The sequence below is a fragment of the Pleurodeles waltl genome, chromosome 3_1 (assembly GCF_031143425.1).
Source record: "Pleurodeles waltl isolate 20211129_DDA chromosome 3_1, aPleWal1.hap1.20221129, whole genome shotgun sequence".
Taxonomy (NCBI): domain Eukaryota; kingdom Metazoa; phylum Chordata; class Amphibia; order Caudata; family Salamandridae; genus Pleurodeles; species Pleurodeles waltl.
This window is the reverse complement of record NC_090440.1, coordinates 1,555,100,371-1,555,119,071: the sequence shown is the minus strand read 5'-3', so window position 1 is coordinate 1,555,119,071 and position 18,701 is coordinate 1,555,100,371. Positions and strand designations below refer to the sequence as shown.

The following is an 18,701-nucleotide window of genomic DNA, read 5'->3' as shown; positions in this document are numbered from 1 at the left end:
CCATCTAAGAGGTCTGTGGTCAGTTTGTACACGGAAGTGAGTGCCAAACAAGTAAGGCCTCAACTTCTTCAGGGACCAGACCACAGCAAAGGCCTCCCTCTCAATGGCACTCCATTTTTTCTCTCTGGGGAGTAGTCGCCTGCTGATGAAGGCAACTGGGTGATCTTGGCCTTCTTCATTAACTTGTGCTAACACTGCCCCAATCCCTTCTTCTGAAGCATCTGTTTGCACTATAAACTCCTTGCTATAGTCAGGGGCCAGTAACACTGGTGCTGAACACATAGCCTGTTTTAGGGTGTCAAAAGCTTTCTGACACTCTGGGGTACAAATGACCTTCTTGGGCTGTTTCTTGGAGGTAAGCTCAGTCAGAGGGGCCACTATGGTCCCAAAATTCTGAACAAACCTTCGGTAGTATCCAGTCAGGCCAAGAATTGCCCTGACTTGAGTCTGGGTTTTAGGAGCCTCCCAATCCAGGATAGTCTGGATCTTGGGCTGGAGAGGTTGTACATGGCCTCCACCAACAAGGTGGCCCAGGTACACAACTGAGCTTTGCCCTATCTGGCACTTGCTTGCCTTGATAGTCAGGCCTGCTTGAAGCAGGGCCTGAAGCACTTCCTTCAGGTGGACCAGGTGGTCCTTCCAGGTGGAACTAAATACAGCTATATCATCCAGATAAGCTGCACTGAAAGATTCCAACCCAGATAGGACTCTATTCACCAACCGTTGGAAGGTGGCAGGAGCATTTTTGATGCCAAAGGGCATCACCTTGAACTGAAAGTGGCCCTCTGGTGTGGAAAATGCTGACCTCTCCTTAGCTCCTGGACTTAAGGCAATCTGCCAATATCCTGAGGTCAGATCAAATGTGCTCAGGAATTTGGCAGCCCCCAACCTGTCAATGAGCTCATCAGCTCTAGGTATGGGGTGAGCATCAGTCCTAGTGACTGCGTTTAGACCTCTGTAGTCCACACAAAATCTCAATTCTTCCTTCCCACCTTGGGGATTAGGTTTGGGCACCAGTACCACTGGACTGGACCAAGGACTATCAGAGGGCTCAATTACCTTGAGCTCCAACATCTTAGCCACTTCAGCTTTGATGTTGGCCTTGACCTGGTCAGACAGCCTGTACAGCTTGTTCTTGAGAGGCAAGCTGTCACCAGTGTCAACGTCATGGACACACCAATTGGTGAGTCCAGGGGTCAGGGAGAACAGACTAGCAAACTGTTCCAGAACTTGTTTGCAGTCTTTTTGTTGCTGGTCTGTCAACTTGGGAGAGAGTACCACTCCCTCCACTGACCCATCTTGTGCCTTTGAGGACAGGAGGTCTGGCAGAGGTTCACCCTCCTCCTCCTTCCCTTCATCAGTGACCATCAGCATGGTCATGTCTGCCCTGTCCTGGTGGGGTTTCATCCTGTTAACATGCAGGATCCTGTGAGGATTCCTGGGGGTGCCAAGGTCCACCAAGTAGGTGACCTCACCTTTTTTCTCCAGAATTGGATAGGGCCCAGTCCATTTGGCCTGAAGTGCCCTAGGAGCCATGGGCTCCAAAACCCACACCAGCTGTTGTGGGTGATACTCAGGCATGGTAGCCTTCTGATCATGCCAGAGCTTCATGAGCTCCTGGCTGGCCTCCAGGTTTCTGCTTGCCTTCTTCATGTACTCAGCCATGCGTGACCGCAGGCCCAGCACATAATCTAGCACATTCTCCTTGGACTCTTTGAGAGGCTTTTCCCAAGACTCTCTCACCAAGCACAATGGGCCTCTTACTGGGTGCCCAAACAGTAACTCAAAGGGGCTGAATCCAACCCCCTTATGTGGCACCTCTCTGTAGGCAAACAGCAGGCATGGGAGGAGGACATCCCATCTCCTCCTGAGTTTGTCAGACAAACCCATGATCATGCCCTTCAGGGTCTTATTAAATCTTTCCACCAGACCATTGGTCTGTGGATGATAGGGGGTGGTGAACTTATAAGTAACACCACACTCATCCCACATGGCTTTCAGATAGGCTGACATAAAGTTTGTGCCCCTATCTGAGACCACCTCCTTTGGGAACCCCACTCTGGTGAACACACCAAGTAGGGCCCTAGCCACTGTGGGAGCAGTGACTGTACGGAGGGGTATTGCCTCAGGGTACCTGGTGGCATGGTCCACAACCACCACAATGTACCTGTTACCTGAGGCAGTTGGTGGGTCTAGGGGACCAACAATGTCAATCCCCACCCGCTCAAAGGGAGTCCCAACCACTGGCAGTGGTATCAAGGGAGCCTTTGGCTTGCCCCCTGTCTTGCCACTGGCTTGGCAGGTGACACAGGAGCTGCAAAACTCCTTGACTTTTTCTGACATTTGGGGCCAAAAAAAATGGTTGACCAGCCTGTTCCAGGTCTTGGTCTGTCCCAAATGTCCAGCTAAGGGGATATCATGGCTTAAGGTAAGGAGGAATTCTCTATACTTCTGGGGGACCACTACTCTCCTGGTAGCCCCTGGTTTGAGGGCTCTTGCCTCAGTGTAGAGAACTCCATCCTCCAGTAAACCTTGTGAGTCCCACTGGTATCCCCTTGTTCTTGCCTGGCAGCAGTCTGCCTCAGGCCCTCAAGAGTGGGACACTCTCTTTGTCCCTGGCACAAATCTTCTCTGGTGGGCCCACCTGCCCCTTGCAGTTCTGCCAAGTCAGGCAGAGCTTACAGGGGAAGTGTCCCTCCCTCAGAGGTCAGATCCTCCCCCTCAGGGTTGGATTCCTGCTGACCCTCTGTACTTGTAGGGGCTGGCAAGCCAGACCCAGTGCCCTTTCTCTTCTTCTTGGAGGCTTGGCCCATTGTTCCAGGGTCCAAGTGTCCAGCACTTCCCTGTTGTGCTGCCTGTGACCTGGTCACAGCACACAACCATTCAGGGAGGTCCAGCATCTGTGCATGGACCCTTCTCTCCACCTCTGACCATTCAGATGCTTCAAGATCATTTCCCAGCAGACACTCTACTGGGAGGGCAGGAGCTACAGCTACCTTCTTAGGGCCAGTCACACCTCCCCATTCCAGACTCACCATGGCCATGGGATGGAGTTTGGTTCTGCTATCTGCATAAGTCACTTGGTGGAAGACACCAGGTAAGACCTGTTCTGGAGAAACCAGCTTCTCTGTGACCATTGTCACACTGGCTCCTGTATCTCTCAGAGCTTCCACCTCAGTCCCATTGACTTTAGGCCTCTGCCTATACCTCTCCATGATGGGAGGTAAGGTGGCCATAGTTGCAATGTCCACCCCACCCACGGATACTAAGGTGACCTCTGTGTACCCTGATTCCAGCCCTGGGCCAACTTCCATCCCCAACCCTACACTAGCAATCCCCAGGGATTGCCCACCAGTGGGGGGCTTCTTGGAGCAGATAGCATCTCCTCTTTTGTGTCCAGGTTGATGACACTCAAAACACTTGCCGGCCTTAGCAAGCTCCTGAAACCTTCCTGCATTAGCAGGATCATAATTCTTTCCCTGATACCCTTTTCCTTTAAAAGTGAAATGGCTCGGGGCTCCCCACCCTGAGAAGTTTTTGGGGACTCTTGTGAGGACTCCTTGGGCTTTTTATCATCTTTCCCTTGGTTCTTCCCCTGAGAAGAACCATGTCCTCCCTTTTTCTGATCACCCCCTGGGGGTTTCTGGTTAACCCTAGTTCTTAACCAGTCATCTGCTGCCTCCCCCAGCTCTCTGGGGTTGGTCAACTTAGAGTCAACTAGATACTGGCGGAGCTTCTCTTGGACACAATTGGTTAGAAGGTGCTCCCTCATAATCAAATTGTACAGCCCCTCAAAGGTACTTACTTTGTTGCCCTGTATCCAGCCCTCCAGTGCCTTTACTGAAATGTCCACAAAGTCCACCCAGGACTGGGTGCTTGTCTTTTGGGTGTCCCTAAACTTGAGCCTATACTGCTCTGAGGTCAGACCAAACTTTTTAGTCAAGCAACTCTTCATACTGGGGTATGAGTCTGCATCCTCCCCCCTCATGGTTAGGAGCCTATCCCTCCCAGAGTTGGGAACTAACTCCCAAAGAAGTGAACCCCAGTACTGAGGCTTGACTCTCCTCATCTGGAGGGCCCTCTCAAAGGCCCCCAGCCACTTATCTATATCATCCCCCTCTACATAGGCAGGAACCACCCCTTTGGGTAATCTAGGGGAAAAAACCCCACCCAGGGACACCTCAGCTTCTTTATCGCTGCCACCATCTCTTTTCTCCTTGTTTGCCCACTTTTTCTTTTCTAGGGCCAGCTTGTCTGCTTCCAAAGCTATGTATGCTAGCTGGGCCTCCAGCTCTCTTTCCCTGATGGATGGGTTCTCTCCTCCTGAAAGGACCCCCTTCCCACCACTAGCTTTGGGTCTGCCCCTAGTGACTGTATTTACTGAGGACCGTTCTTCCTCATCCTCACTTAGGCTCAGATGCCCTTCCTCCCCTGAGTGGATAGAGCTAACATCCTCGCCTTTTTCTCCCTCCTCTGGAGCTTCCTCTGAGCCTAGCTCTTGGGCCTCAGCCCATGCTGTCAGGGATTTGATCAGGACTTGCTTCCTGAGGTCAGTGGTTGCAGGCAACCCTCTTTCAGTACACAACCATCTAAGCTGGACTACTGTCAGTGTGGGTAGGCTAGCCAGATCAAGCTCCATGGTTCCCTGGTTTTGTGTCAACAAAAGCTTTTTGCAAAAATTGGAAACAATAATTTAGAAAAATTACAAAAATTCAATAATAGAAATTAATCCAAATTAAAAATTAAAAAAAATATATTATTTACTTAAAACTGTAACGTGATACTGAACACAAGTACAGGATCCCACCGCTGCCACCAAAAATGTTGGAAAATGGGTTATTGGTAAGGGCAGGTAGGTACCTACACCTAGCAACAAGCCACTAACCTCCACTTAGGTCCAGTTAGGTCTCAGTAAATTAACCCCAGCTCAACCCTTGGTAGCTTGGCAACGAGCGTCAAGGCTTAACTTAGGAGACAGTGTGTAAAGCATTCAAATATCACAAAACAGTAATTAAATAAAACACAGGAAACAGTTTAAAAATCCAAAACCAATTTATAAAAATAGTTTATATTTTTATCTTTAAAATGACACCAAAACGAATAAAATCGGATAAAGGGAACCGGAGATATGAATTTTTAAAGAATTATTATTTTTCTAGCGCTTAGAAACAAAAAGCGCCAGTCGGGTCATCTGGTTGCACCTCGACCGGGGCAAAGTCAAAGTTTCAGGCCGACCGCGATGGAGCCCTGCTCGGCTACAGGTCGCGGGAGGCCTCGGTTAAAAAGTTACCTTCTGACTTAGGGGGTCATTCTAACTCTGGCGGGCGGCAGAGGCCGCCCGCCAGAGTTCCCCCCTCCAGAATACCGCACCGCGGTCAGAAGACCGCTGCGGTTATTCTGGGTTTCCCACTGGGCTGGCGGGCGACCACCAAAAGGCCGCCCGCCAACCCAGTGGGAAACACCCTTCCCACGAGGAAGCCGGCTCCGAATGGAGCCGGCGGAGTGGGAAGGTGCGACGGGTGCAGTTGCACCCGTCGCGAATTTCATTGTCTGCAATGCAGACAGTGAAATTCTTTGTGGGGCCCGCTTACGGGGGTCCCTGCAGTGCCCATGCCATTGGCATGGGCACTGCAGGGGCCCCACGACACCCCATACTGCCATCCTGTTCCTGGCGGGCGAACCACCAGGAACAGGATGGCGGTATGGGGTGTCTGAATCCCCATGGCGGCGCAGCGAGCTGCGCCGCCATGGAGGATTCAGAAGGGCAGCGGAAAACCGGCGGGAGACCGCCGGTTTTCCTCTTCTGACCGCGGCCAAACCGCCGCAGTCAGAATGTCCTGCGGGGCACCGCCAGCCTGTTGGCGGTGCTCCCGCCGACCCTGGCGGTCTAGTACCGCCGGGGTCAGAATCACCCCCCTAGTCTTTATTTTGAAGATTTTCTTCAGCGGGACGAACCTGCCAGTCCTATCCGACCTCCTGGAGCCCTTCTCCGGATACGCGATGCTGGATTCCTCAGTGGAGATTTTTACCTTCGGACTTAGTCATTTTTTCGAGGTGAAAATCCTTCGACCGGGGTAAACCTGGATCTTGATCTGACGTCCATGGAGCCCTTCTCGGATACGATGGCTGGGAGGTCCCAGTCAACTTTTTACCTTCGGACTTAGTCTCTTTTTCTGAGATTTTTCTTTACCGGGACGAACCACCAAATCAGGCCGGGTCGCGGTTGAGGCAAGCCGGCTAGAATTTCCGCGGCGGGTCGGTCCCTCTATGGAGCTTTTTTACAAAAATTCTCAAATCTTCTCCAAACTTCTGGGGCTTCACCCAGATGTTCTTTTAAGGTTCTTTTGGGGTCCACAGCTCACCCCAAGGGTCCAGAAGTTCTGAGATGGTCCTTGGAGGGTGCGGACTACCACTCCCAGAATGCACCTGGCGCAAACTCCTTTTTGGCCACTGGACAGTGGTCAGCTGGTCACTTTCTTCAGGAGTTGGTGCAGGGGACTCTGGATAGCAATTTTTCACCTGTAGCAAACAGGGAGTCCCTCCTTGAACCAGTTGAAGCCAGGCAAAGTCCTTCTTGTGGTGAAGCCCAAGTGTGCAGCTGGTGCAGTCCTTCTGAGTGCAGGTTCCAGGTGCAGGCCAGGGGCCCAGCAGGGCAGTCCTTCTTCTCCTTTAGTTCTTTTCTTGTCGAAATCTGGTGGGGATCTGAGGTGTGGGTGCAGGTCTGCCAGTTTTATCCTTGCTCCTGGGTGAAAAGCAGGGGGGTCCTGGTTCTCCAATCAGGTACAGGGTCGTCCCCCTGTGTTGACCACTTCCTGGGAAGTGTGGCAAAAATCCATCCCAGTGGGCAACATTCTCTAAAAATCCAACATGGCTGAATCTGATTTTTGGAGGTTACATCTGGCTGAGCCCACCCACTGGTGTGGCTAAAAATCATAAACACACCCCTCTCCTGCCCTCTCCTAATCTAATCAAGGGGGCACCTAGCTGTCTGGGGTTGCAGGATGTGGGGGTGTTGCTGGTTGCTCCAAATGTCCTTCTCTGCCTTTGAAGACAAGTTTGGCAGGCCTCCCCCTTCCTGCCTCACCATCTGCTGAGGAGAGATTCTCTCCCACAGGCACATTCCTTTGTGTGAAGCCAGGCCACTTCACACCTCATCAAGGCAGCTTGCCTAAACTGCTACAGGCTGGCCAATCAGAGCACAGCAGCAAAAACAATGCAGGGCTGAAATTGGCAACTTTTTAGGTAAAGTCTATAACTCTTTACCTGAACAAGTTATATTAAATCCAACAACTGGAAGTTGTGGGATTTATTACAACAATTAATTTGATACCAAATTCTTGGTATGCATCTTTTAAGGAGACTTTAAAATTTAAAACAAAGTCTCCCCATTCTAGCCTATGAAGGCCATTTACTTCAATGAGGGAAAAACGAATTTGGCTGTTTTTACCTCACCAGGGTTTATAAATCTATTTTTATAAAGTCCCTGCTTATAGTTACATGGCACCCAGCCCTAGGGGCACATAGGGCACACCTTAGGGGTGGCTTATATGTAAAAATAAGGTAGTTTAAGACTTTGGAACTACTTTTAATTCCAAAGTCGAATTTGCATATAACTTTAATTTAAAAGGAGCCAGCAAGGCAGGCCTGCCTTTAAAATGACACTGGGCACCTCAGCAGTGCACCTAGGTGTGCACCACCTATGCTGTGGTCCCTAAACCTACATGCCCTACCATATACTAGGGACTTATAGGTAGGTTAACTTAGCCAATTATAATTAGCCTAATTTGCATATCCATTTTACACAGAGCACTGGCCCTGGGACTGGTAAGCAGTACCCAGGGCACAACCAAGAGTCAGTAACCACCAGTACCTGTCCAAAAAGTGTGGGGGTGACCAGGGCAAAAAAGAGGACTTTCCTACACAGTGATACAACAGTATTTTCAATAACGCACAGGTACGAATCAACACCGCCATTTTACATGTTCTTACTGTCTCCTGCCTCTCTACTGTCTGTGTTTCCCCCCAGTTTATGTTAACTGAGTTGTGACTTTCCCTTCCGTTTTCAGAGATGTGGGCCCCACTGCGTGACCTCTGCTTTGTTTGCCCATGGACTACAGCTGTGTGACAGTGGTATGTTGTCATCACAATGTAACTGAACATTTTGGACCCGTTATGTCTAATACATTTGTTCAAAATACAAGCAGACTCCAGATAATTTTAGTGCAATAAGTGATTTTATTTAAGTGCTAAATTTAGGGAGATGGTTGAAAATCGGTGATGGGTGATGGTGGAGTAATGTCCATAGCATAGTCCAGATTTTCAGTCTCACAGGTGCATTGTCCATATGCCTGTGGAAGGATGGAGCAGGGGCAGTTTAAGGTTGGACAGGGTGACAATGTGGGACAGTGGGATGACATCAGGGGGTATCCTTTGCTGGCGGGGGTCTTGGCATCCTACTCTGTCTTCTTCCGAGATCTCAGGCCCCGCTTGCGGGGTGGTTCTTCTTCTGCAGGAGGTGGGGTTCTGGTGGCCTGTCGTTGTGTGGGGGCCTCCTGTCCACTAGCGCCGGCGGAGGTGGTAGCCTGTTCTTGGTCCATGCTAGTGATAGGGGCCCTTTGTGGTGCCACATGGTCCCGCAATGTGGTGACAATCTGGTTAAGAGCCACGACGATGGTCCCCATTGCGGAACTAATGGTTCGGAGTTCTTCCCTGAACCCCATGTACTGTTCTTCCTGCAGTACCTGGATCTCCTGGAACCTGGCCAGTACCGTAGCCATCGTCTCCTGGGAGTGGTGGTATGCTCCCATGATGGAGGAGAGGGCCTCGTGGAGAGTGGGTTCCCTGGGCCTGTCCCCCCCCTGTCGCACAGCAGCCCTCCCAGTTCCCCTGTTTCCCTGGGCCTCTGTCCCCTGGACTGTGTGCCCACTACCACTGCCCCCAGGTCCCTGTTGTTGTTGGGGTGGTGGGTCAACCTGGGTGTCCTGTAGTGGTGGACACACCACTGATTGACGTGTCCTGGAGACAGAGGCATGGGCCCGCTGGGTGGGAGGTGTGCTGGTGTTCCCAGAGGGGGGTAGGTCTGCTGTGGCCTGTGGCTGTGTGAGGGGAACCGACTGTCCCGAGGTCCCCGATGGGCCGGGCTGGTCATCTGGGTCCAGGGAGTCAGAGCTGCTGTCATCACTGGGGGCCTCTTCTGGGGGTGGGATGGACATTTCTGGACCCTCCTGGGCGGTGTGGTGGCGTTCGGGTCCTGCAGGGGTATAAGAGTATGGTTATTGCTTCTGTGTGTGCCATAGTGTGCAATGGGTGGGTGGCCGTGTACCCCAGTGCTGGCATTCCCTTGTGGGGGCTGTTGTGACGGTGGCTTGTGGGGGAGATGGGTATGTGCAGTGGGCATGCTTTGGTGATGGGTGTCCATGCTTTGTGGACGCATGCAGGGCTAGGTGTTGGGATGGGTGGGTTGTGATGGTGAGCCATTTGCAAGGAGTTGGTGTGATGGGGGTGGGGGTGAGGGTGGGGGTATGATTTGGCATGCAGGTGGGGTGGGGTGGGGGAAATGAAGTAGTGAAGATTTGACTTACCAGAGTCCATTCCTCCAGCTACTCCTGCGAAGCCCTCAGGATGCAGGATGTGCAAGACTTGCTCCTCCCATGCTGTAAATTCTGGGGGAGTAGGTGGGGGTCCGCCGCCAGTCTTCTGCACCGCGATGTTGTGCCTTGATACCATGGAACGCACCTTCCCCCGTAGGTCATTCCACCGCTTCCTGATATCGTCCCGATTTCGTGGATGCTGTCCCACAGCGTTGACCCTGTCCACTATTCTTTGCCATAGCTCCATCTTCCTGGCAATGGTGGTGTGCTGCACCTGTGTCCCGAAGAGCTGGGGCTCTACCCGAACTATTTCCTCCACCATGACCCTGAGTTCTGCGTCAGAAAACCTGGGGTGTCTTTGGGGTGCCATGGGGTGGTGTGGATGAGGTGTGGGGTGGTGTATGTGTTGTAGAGTGTGGTGAGTGTGGTGGTGTGTGGTGTTTTGTGCGTGGATATTTTGTGGGTGATGTTGTGATTTGCCTCTGTGTGATGGTGTACTCTATTCTGTGCTGTCTCTCTCTGGCCTTCAGTCGCAATTGTGGTCGTAAGGGTTTGTGGGTGTGTTTTTTATATTGTATTGGGTGTGTGGGAGTGTTGTGTGTATGTGTCTCAGGTGTGTGTATTTTGAATTGTCCAATGTGGCTGTGTTTTGTAAAGGTGTGTGTATTTTGAGCGCGGCGGTGTGTACCGCCAATGGAATACCGCGGTTGAAAGACCGCTGCGGGGATTTGTGGGTCGGAATGGCATGGGCGTATTTCTGTTGGCGTGACGGTGGAGGTTTGGTCATCGCCAGTTTTTCGCTGGCCGTTGGTGTGGCGGACTTTTGTTGATGTCAGGTTTTTGGCGGTTTGCCAGTTACGGGTCAGAATGACCGTGGCGGTGTTATGGCGGTCTTCTGACCGGCGGTAAGCGCCTTTTACCGCCGAGGTCAGAATGACCCCCATAGGCTTGATAGCAGCTTGATTGTGCACTATCGATATGTCCCTATTCACCCTTCATTATTGAAGAGAAAAGACTGAAAACTCAAACACAATTAAGGAACTCAAGGCCTGCTTACACTTTTTGTGTAAGTTATGATTGCCTGCTATTTATAAAGGGATTTATGAATAGTATATTTATGAGTGCAGAGTCTCCGCACATAAAAAGACCTATCTTTTTATGTGCAGAGACTCTGCAGTCATAAAGGGTAAACCTACACTTTTGTGTAAGTTACGATTGTTTGCTATTCACAAAGGTATTTACAGGTAGTATCTTTACAAGTGCAGTCTCCAACATAAAAATACCTATCTTTTTATATGTGGAGAATCCTCACTTGTGAAGATACTACATGTAAATCCCTTTATGAATAGCAAAAAATCATAAACTTACACAAAAGTGTGTTTATCTTTGTTAATCAAGCCTTCAGAGTATTGCATAGGCTAATCACTGAAATTGGCTTTGTGAAATGTTTTAAGCAAGCCACTTGAGGTTGACATTTTCTGGCTAATACTGGTTGAAAATTCCCAGGTTCAAATGAAATCATAGGGAAGACATGCTCCTTGTTTTATGGGGTTCACATCGTATGAATGTAGTTCTAACTCTATATCCAATTTAAAAGCACCCTAACACTTCAAATGTCTTTACAACCACTTACTGACCAACTACCTGTACATAATTTGACCACGGAGATTACATGGAATGTGGTTTACAGAGCCTCTTCAGCACTTATTAAAAAATAACCACATGGTAATCCGATCATATTGATCAGTATCATTATTGAGCCAACTTGTCTACAACCTTACCTTGCTCTTTACTAAAAGAGGTATCTCACCTGGTGCTTCAGAGAGTTAGATGTGGTGCTCATCAGACTGGTCCTATTGGCATGGCCCTATATCTCTGCTCCTTTGAGAGTATAAAAATGTGCTTGGTCCAAAACTACTTCAAACCTCAGAGAAGCAATGGGAATAACTGCAGCTTGCTTTACAACAGAATTATTTTAAGGTGCCTATGAAATATGAGCCATTTTCTGTGGTACTGGAAATTGTAGATTTCCCAGAGCCTGGTGAGCAGAAGTCTGGATTTTATTAATCTAGAGGCTACGATTATGCATGTACTCTTTTACTGGCCACTCACAGCAGCAACAAAGTAAGCAATGTGGAACTCTGTAACATTTTATTACTATTTGAAATTACAGATAGCAAATCAAAAAAATCTAGGTGAAACAACAAAGTTCAGATTAATTTCTGTTCCTCCATCGATTATCTGGGTCTTCTTCTTCCAGTTTCCAGTCACCGGAAATACTCCTGGTCTGCTCTTTGGCATTACACTAAAGACAGACACTGTTGCCAAAGTCGGGGAGGATTCAGTCATGGGTGGGATAATCTTAGCCTCAATGTTTCTGATGAAATCCAGGCTTTCTGCTCCCAGGGTGTGTAAAAGTTACATTTTAAGCAAAACACAAATGCGGATATTATACAGGTTCAAAGCTTGGTACCCACCAAACAGCGCTATTGACAGGTTAAAAATATAACTGCTTCCACACAGAATCATTTGACTAATCAGCTTGTTGGGTAAGTTATGAGTTTGGCATAACTCTACAAGGTGTGTCTTTCCATCCACAGGTGACCAGGGTGAACTTGGTTCAATGCCGCAGCGATGAATGTGTAAGACAAGGTATTGTAGACCCGCGATATACTATTCAATGTGTAACTGACATAGAAGTATTGCTTTTGGGTTACCAACAATCCCGTAAAGGGATGATCAGGAGCATCCTGGAAACAGCTACAAATCTCATTTTGCTATTCACTGTACCACACACCCGTACTAAAAAGAATGAACACTTTTACACTAAAAGCACTTACTACTATAGAAACAATCTGTTTCTCAGTACATCTAAAACAACTACACAGAACATTATGAAAACGACAATGAAACAGGCTATAAGTAACAAGAACAAAATGGACATGGCAGGCATTGCTAAAATGTCATTTAAAAACTTGTCTAGAACCCAACACCCTATTGCCTATTTCTATGCGCTATACTATGAGAGCATGAAAGCCAGAGTAACTTGCAGTCTAGAGTTTCTTAGGAAGAATGGACATACTGCATACATTGTTGATAGCAGAGGCTGTCTTTATCAGCGGAGGAGTGACAACGGTGTTCCTTGTGAGGGGTAAACACCCACTGTGGTAGCAGTCAGCCGGTCTTTCTCCGGGACTTGGTTCTAAGAGCTTCGGGCTTCAGGCGAGATGTACCATCTGCGAAGTGGAAAGTGTGTTGGCAGTAGGTAAAACCGTCTCTGGTAGAATCTCGGGCAATAATCGCGGCAAAGTACCTGTCTCCCAAGTGAACAAATGACAGCCCTTATATTCTAAATCTTATCAGGGATTGGAATGTCTGACCTAGATTATGATCAAAGTATATATTTCTAACATTGTTTTATGGACCTATAGGGAAGGAAGGATGTCAATTCAGGCTACACTCTTTTGATTAAATATCTATATCAGTTGTTATTTATCCTTGACATAATGGGTAATCAACATTTGGCCCAAACGAATGTTGTCTAAGATGTTGTATCTATGTCATTGATCAAAGAACTTGACAATATCACAGTTCCTTGAAAGATAAGGTCTGCCGGCAATGGTGTTAAAAGGCAGGCCTGACAATGATTTTGCAAAAACATGGAACTTGTCTATGTCCAGTGTTCGTTATGGAGAAGATGGAGGCCTCCATGAGCTAAGATGGAGTCGAGGTCCATTTAAGATGGAGTCAGACCTTACGGACTTTGCTTCAAGCTGATCATAAAACATCTTTCAATCCTCCCCCTAACACGCACATTTTTCAAGCCAAAGATCCACTGAATGAATGTGTACAACACAACACCACATCTCTAGCATTGCTGCTCATAACCTGTTTCACCCATGATGATAGAGTTGGCAAAGATACCAGTTTATCAGGTGATCTAAAAAAAATAACAATTGTAAAAAAAAACTACTGGCCTCAAACTTACAGTCTTCTTCTCATTTTCTTGGAGGCTATGAACCACACATAGATTTGCATTGTTTGGAAGACCAGGAAAGAAAATGCTGGTTGGCAAAGTCTCAGTCTTCCTTTATAAGTTAAAACAAACACCTTCCAGTTGATACATTCTACTAGAAACATCTAAAGCCCTATAATTTAAACTCCCCTAAATTGAATCGGGCACAATAATATAGAAAGCTTAAAAGATGGACCAGGCAAAAAAGACATTATCCCCCCAGACCTCTAAGAGTTGAAGAACATTGTTAGCATCCCATAATTTACTCTGCTTTGTAGATGGAGGTTTGCACAATCTTAAGCTATAAGTAGCCATTTAACCAATTAATTTTACCATACAGCCCCTTTACTAATTCAATGCCTGCTGCAGTTGCTGATTTGTAAAGGTTAATTGGCCTGTGGTCAAACCTTTTCTCAATCAACACTGAGATATAGTTAATACCTGAACTACCTAAACTGAAACAAGAACAAACTCCCTTTCCATGTGAAAGAGAACCATTGCAATCATTGTGCATGTAACCCAGTATTTGTAAATAAACTCCAAAACTCTTCTTGAAGAGAATATCACTGTGCAGATGTGTCTAGAAATCCTCTTAATCAATTACATCAAATCACTCTGAATTACCATCTTGTGTAACTACCCTAATAATTCTATTGGTTATTCTTGGAAACAAAAAGAAATGGATAAACTATGATATTTACATCAACACCGGAAACAATGCCTGTACCCTCCATAAAGGCGCTAATTCTACCACTGGTTCCTTCCAGTGGTAAACTGTTAACAATACTCTTAAAATTATTGCAAATGGAGGAAACACATTTGGAACATGACTTTGCTAACCCGAGGAATAGCTTCCACTCCTACCGCCTCCACATCCAGACCCAAAATGAAGAACCTCTGCACCTGTGATAAGATGCAGCATGGGACAAGGTTACACCTATGGGATGGTTCAGAATGAAGTGTAACTCCTAGGCTCATGAATGTGATTGTCTTCAGAAGCAGAAGAGGATGGAAGGGTTTGTAGGGTGTGGGTGCTGAGTAAAGACAAGTAGAACAACATGGGATGGTGAGTAAAGACAAGAAGAACTACATGTCCCATCAGCCCACAGGACTGTCACAAGACTTGCAAATTGTGGTGGCCATCTTGACAGCAGAGTTTAGGTTCCTGGTGGTTCATAGCATCTTTGCTAAAGAATTGTGATATACAGTTGCTGCAGGTGGGAATTGTGTGAATTCTCTCATTTGTTCCTCCATGAAGTTGACAAAAGACATCTTAAACTAGAGAAGTATCTTAAAGGATAAAGACTTTCATTTGTTATTTTCACAATGTGTGATACATTAGGATTACAAATTCGGTATCACTTGTTTTCACAAGGAGCCATCCAGTAGGATAACAAACCCTGTAGCACTTATTTGTTTTCACAATAAGTCATCCTTTACATGAAATATGAATACATCACAGAACACATGTTGACCTAGTTAGTCCAAAGAAATAGATATTGGATTCTGTACATCACATAAAGAGCTGAAAAACATTATGGAACAAACCTGACGCACTGGAATTATTATTTTTTTGAAGTTTTCTCATTGATGACTAAAGTGAATATAAATTATATGACCTCAAAATCTTTTTAACTTTTTATTGTATGGAATAGAATTATTGTTGTATGGTATGATTATATCAGTGCTAGACAATATTTAATGACCAGTAACAATGACTAAAAATTACATACTAACCAATGTTTTTGGCATTAAATGTATCCATTTGTCACTCTGAACATACACCATGCATGAAACTGTATTTCCTAATATTGAAGATTTCTATTGTAAGCATACGACATATTGCAGCCCTAACTGTGATTTACACTTACTTTATCAAATATAATTGTGTTATGTCTCAGATGAAAGATTGTGTTTTAAATCATAAAGAGTGGAAATTCAGAGTGTTAGTAAGTATATGATAGGCAAAGTATAACTTTCAAAGTTCAAACTTTAAACTATAGTCATGCTAAAGATACCCTTTACCTTTGAGATGTCAACACTCTAGTAGGCAGACTAAAACCCAGCTCTGCAATCGGATATATGACAAGATCCACTCTCTTTCATTATCAGCCGTGTGTTTGTTGAAGTATGAAAACTAACATTGATCTTGTTGGATCTAGATATCAACGTTCGTGTGTCTTGACACCCTGTTTTTAGAAGCAGTCTCCAAAAAGATCACCCTACTGGACCCCAATTCCCTTACATGTACTAAAACATCACTCACTTCAACATCCAGTTGGTCAAATTGTGAGTACTTCTTGAAAACCAGTCTATCATACAGTTCATTAAACCTAGCACACGTTCCACTTTCACCATAATTCCCCTTTCAAGAAAAAAACTCCAAAAGTCTTCTGCCATCTCTACCAGACCCTTTGATAGGGCCCACCCCATTGTATTCACAAATCACACTACTGACATATTGTCCATTCCCAACATCTCACAATTCACCATCTGTTCATCAGATGCTGTATCGCACAAGAACCAGCTAACAACTAAAGTACTTGATTTGTAAGCTTCTCTTCTAACCATCATTCCACGGTGTATGCCTGGACGCATTTTGCATCTCATCCTAACAGACTTCCATCAAAATATATTATAAAGTTTGGTTCTTCCTCCAAAAATGTCCTTCTGTTCCGTGCCTGCACAATCCCCGACCACTGCTGGTTCTCCTCCCTTATTTTCTAAGTTAGAACAATACCCTGGACATATTTTATTTCAGCCATGCATTGCGAAATGTTCAATCTATACAATGTATAAATGTGCAACAATGGTTCCAAGTATTGCACATAAAAGTTATGAATATTCAAATGATCAATAATGATTTTTAAAAGGAACTCCACCCAACAAAGACAAAATAATAATAATAATAATAATAAAGCCTACAATTTTAGTATCAAAATATTTTAAAATATTTGATTGAAAGTTGATCAAATTTCAATAAATCAGTGCTAAGTGCTGAAGTGATCAAATAGTGAATATAACATATAACTATACAAGGTGTGTGTAAAAAGATAAACAACAAAGGAAAAGCACAATGTTCACATAATAAGTACAAACCTCAGTTATTTGACAATGTGAAAATTGCTATTCTTTTCCAACTGTCAGAAGCGTCCACAGTGTCCCGACCTTAGTAATTGAATAGGTCATCTTCAGAACAAGAAAAAGTTTAGATGAGCAAGAGTGTCAGCTAGTATGTAGATTGGTTAACATGATTCAGAGGTGGATGGCAAAAACAAAAAAGGCCAATGGGGGTAAGTTATAGCCAACTATGAGCTCCCGGAGTATGCTTCAGGAAGACATCGGCATTAGTTGACATACTGCTAGGGACTGAAAGAGTTAGGAGAAGTGCACAGTTCACTCATCTTGGATTGAAAATGGCAGTCTGGTGCCACAAGTCCTCTGTAATAATGTACAGCAGTGTTGACAAGTTCATTATAGAATCTATGAGTCTAGTGTTCAAGGTTGAAATGGCACACCCATTGCTATACTCACACTATCCCCCAAATATTGGACTTTGTTGAGCCCCCTGGTTTTCACCTCACAAACAGGGCTGTTAAACAGTATTTTTGGAAAAAATGTTATCCGATGTTATTTGCTTTTTCTTGAAATATTTTTTAAAATTGAATGGATTAAAGTACAAATGTAATACTTTTATCTCACTCCTACATGCTTAATTATGTAATTTGGTAATTCATCTGTTGCCTGTTTAGCATATTAATTTTAGGTGCCTCCCATAAACCAATTCATAACTCTGAAATACTGTAGAACAGTAGAATAAACCTTAGAATGGTTACATGTGTAGTACAAAAGTGGAAATAAAATGACTCTCTGCTGGATCACAAGACATTTTTGGCTGGAGCTATTGCAAGTCCTTGGTGGTAAGCAATTAAGGCAGGGCTTGGAGAAAACAGCTTTTACCCCTGCATTATAAAGAATTATTTGTTTGTGGTGGTGGTAATTTGTGACAAGAATGTTTGTGCATAAATGAACAGAGAGACTTCAATTAAGGTACAGTGACGCCGTACCACCATAATACAATAAGACACCCCAGAAGCAACAATACAGCACAACATCACAAATAAAAATCCAACAACACAACAAACATCAGCAAAATAACACAACATACCAATGTGCATGTGATATTGTCGCTTACTGGTATTATGGTGTTACTGTTGTGTGATTGCGCTTTTGTTTTATTTAATTGTGTTGTGTTCTGCTGTGTTTTGTTGTGTAGTTGTTTTCCTTTCCATTACATTATTCGCTGTGTTGTTCTCCGTACTACTAATGAGATGTCAACAAATGCCACTATTCTTATTGCAAAAATTAGCACATTCTGTGAATGTTTCAGTAGCAAATTATCATTTACCGCTGTCTACTCAGACAACATAGTGCTGCCCAAGCTCTTCAACAATTTAAGAAACAAGACAGCCAAAAGCTATGTCAGAACCCATGCCTTGAATAAGCACTTACAAGGCTATATTACAAAGCATTTTTGGATGGCATTATTACTTGACATTGACTGCAAGTAAGACCTTTATTAGTGCAAACATCCTATTAGGAAAGAAGAACTGAGGAGGTGTCATTATGTTACAAGAACACATGTGCATGCTTATTGTGTTGCATGTTGATGTGGAAATTATGTGTTGTTTTTTGTGCTGCTGTGGTTGTGCATTATTGCACTGTGTTGTGTTGTACTGTGGTTATTTTGTTGTCCCTGTTTTGATGAATTTTGTTGTGTTCTGCACTAGTATGTTTTTGTGTTATTTTACTTTGTACAATTATTGTGTTGGTACATTGTGTTTTGTGAATACTTTAGAAAAGGCGATAAATGCTGCAAACGTTTCATCCAAAAGCAACACATTCCTTTAAAATGTCAGTAACTAACAACCATCTACCACTGTTTAAAGCAGTAAAATGCAGAGGCTTCAGCTCTTGCTCTTTATAAGACACCACTCAAACCACAAATGTAAAATTAGCACTCCTGATCACCTTATGTGATGTGTCCCCCAATGTTCATTTTTATGTGATCTTGCCCTCTAACACCGGAAAAGATT

At 45.4% G+C, this 18,701-nt stretch overlaps 1 protein-coding gene across 2 annotated transcripts in view; it reads right to left on the bottom strand.

Annotated features, from left to right (window-relative positions):
• Positions 1–18,701, bottom strand: part of ACVR1C (activin A receptor type 1C) — a 1,080,214-nt gene that overhangs the window by 1,044,001 nt on the left and 17,512 nt on the right. The gene's annotated exons all lie outside the window — the stretch shown is intronic.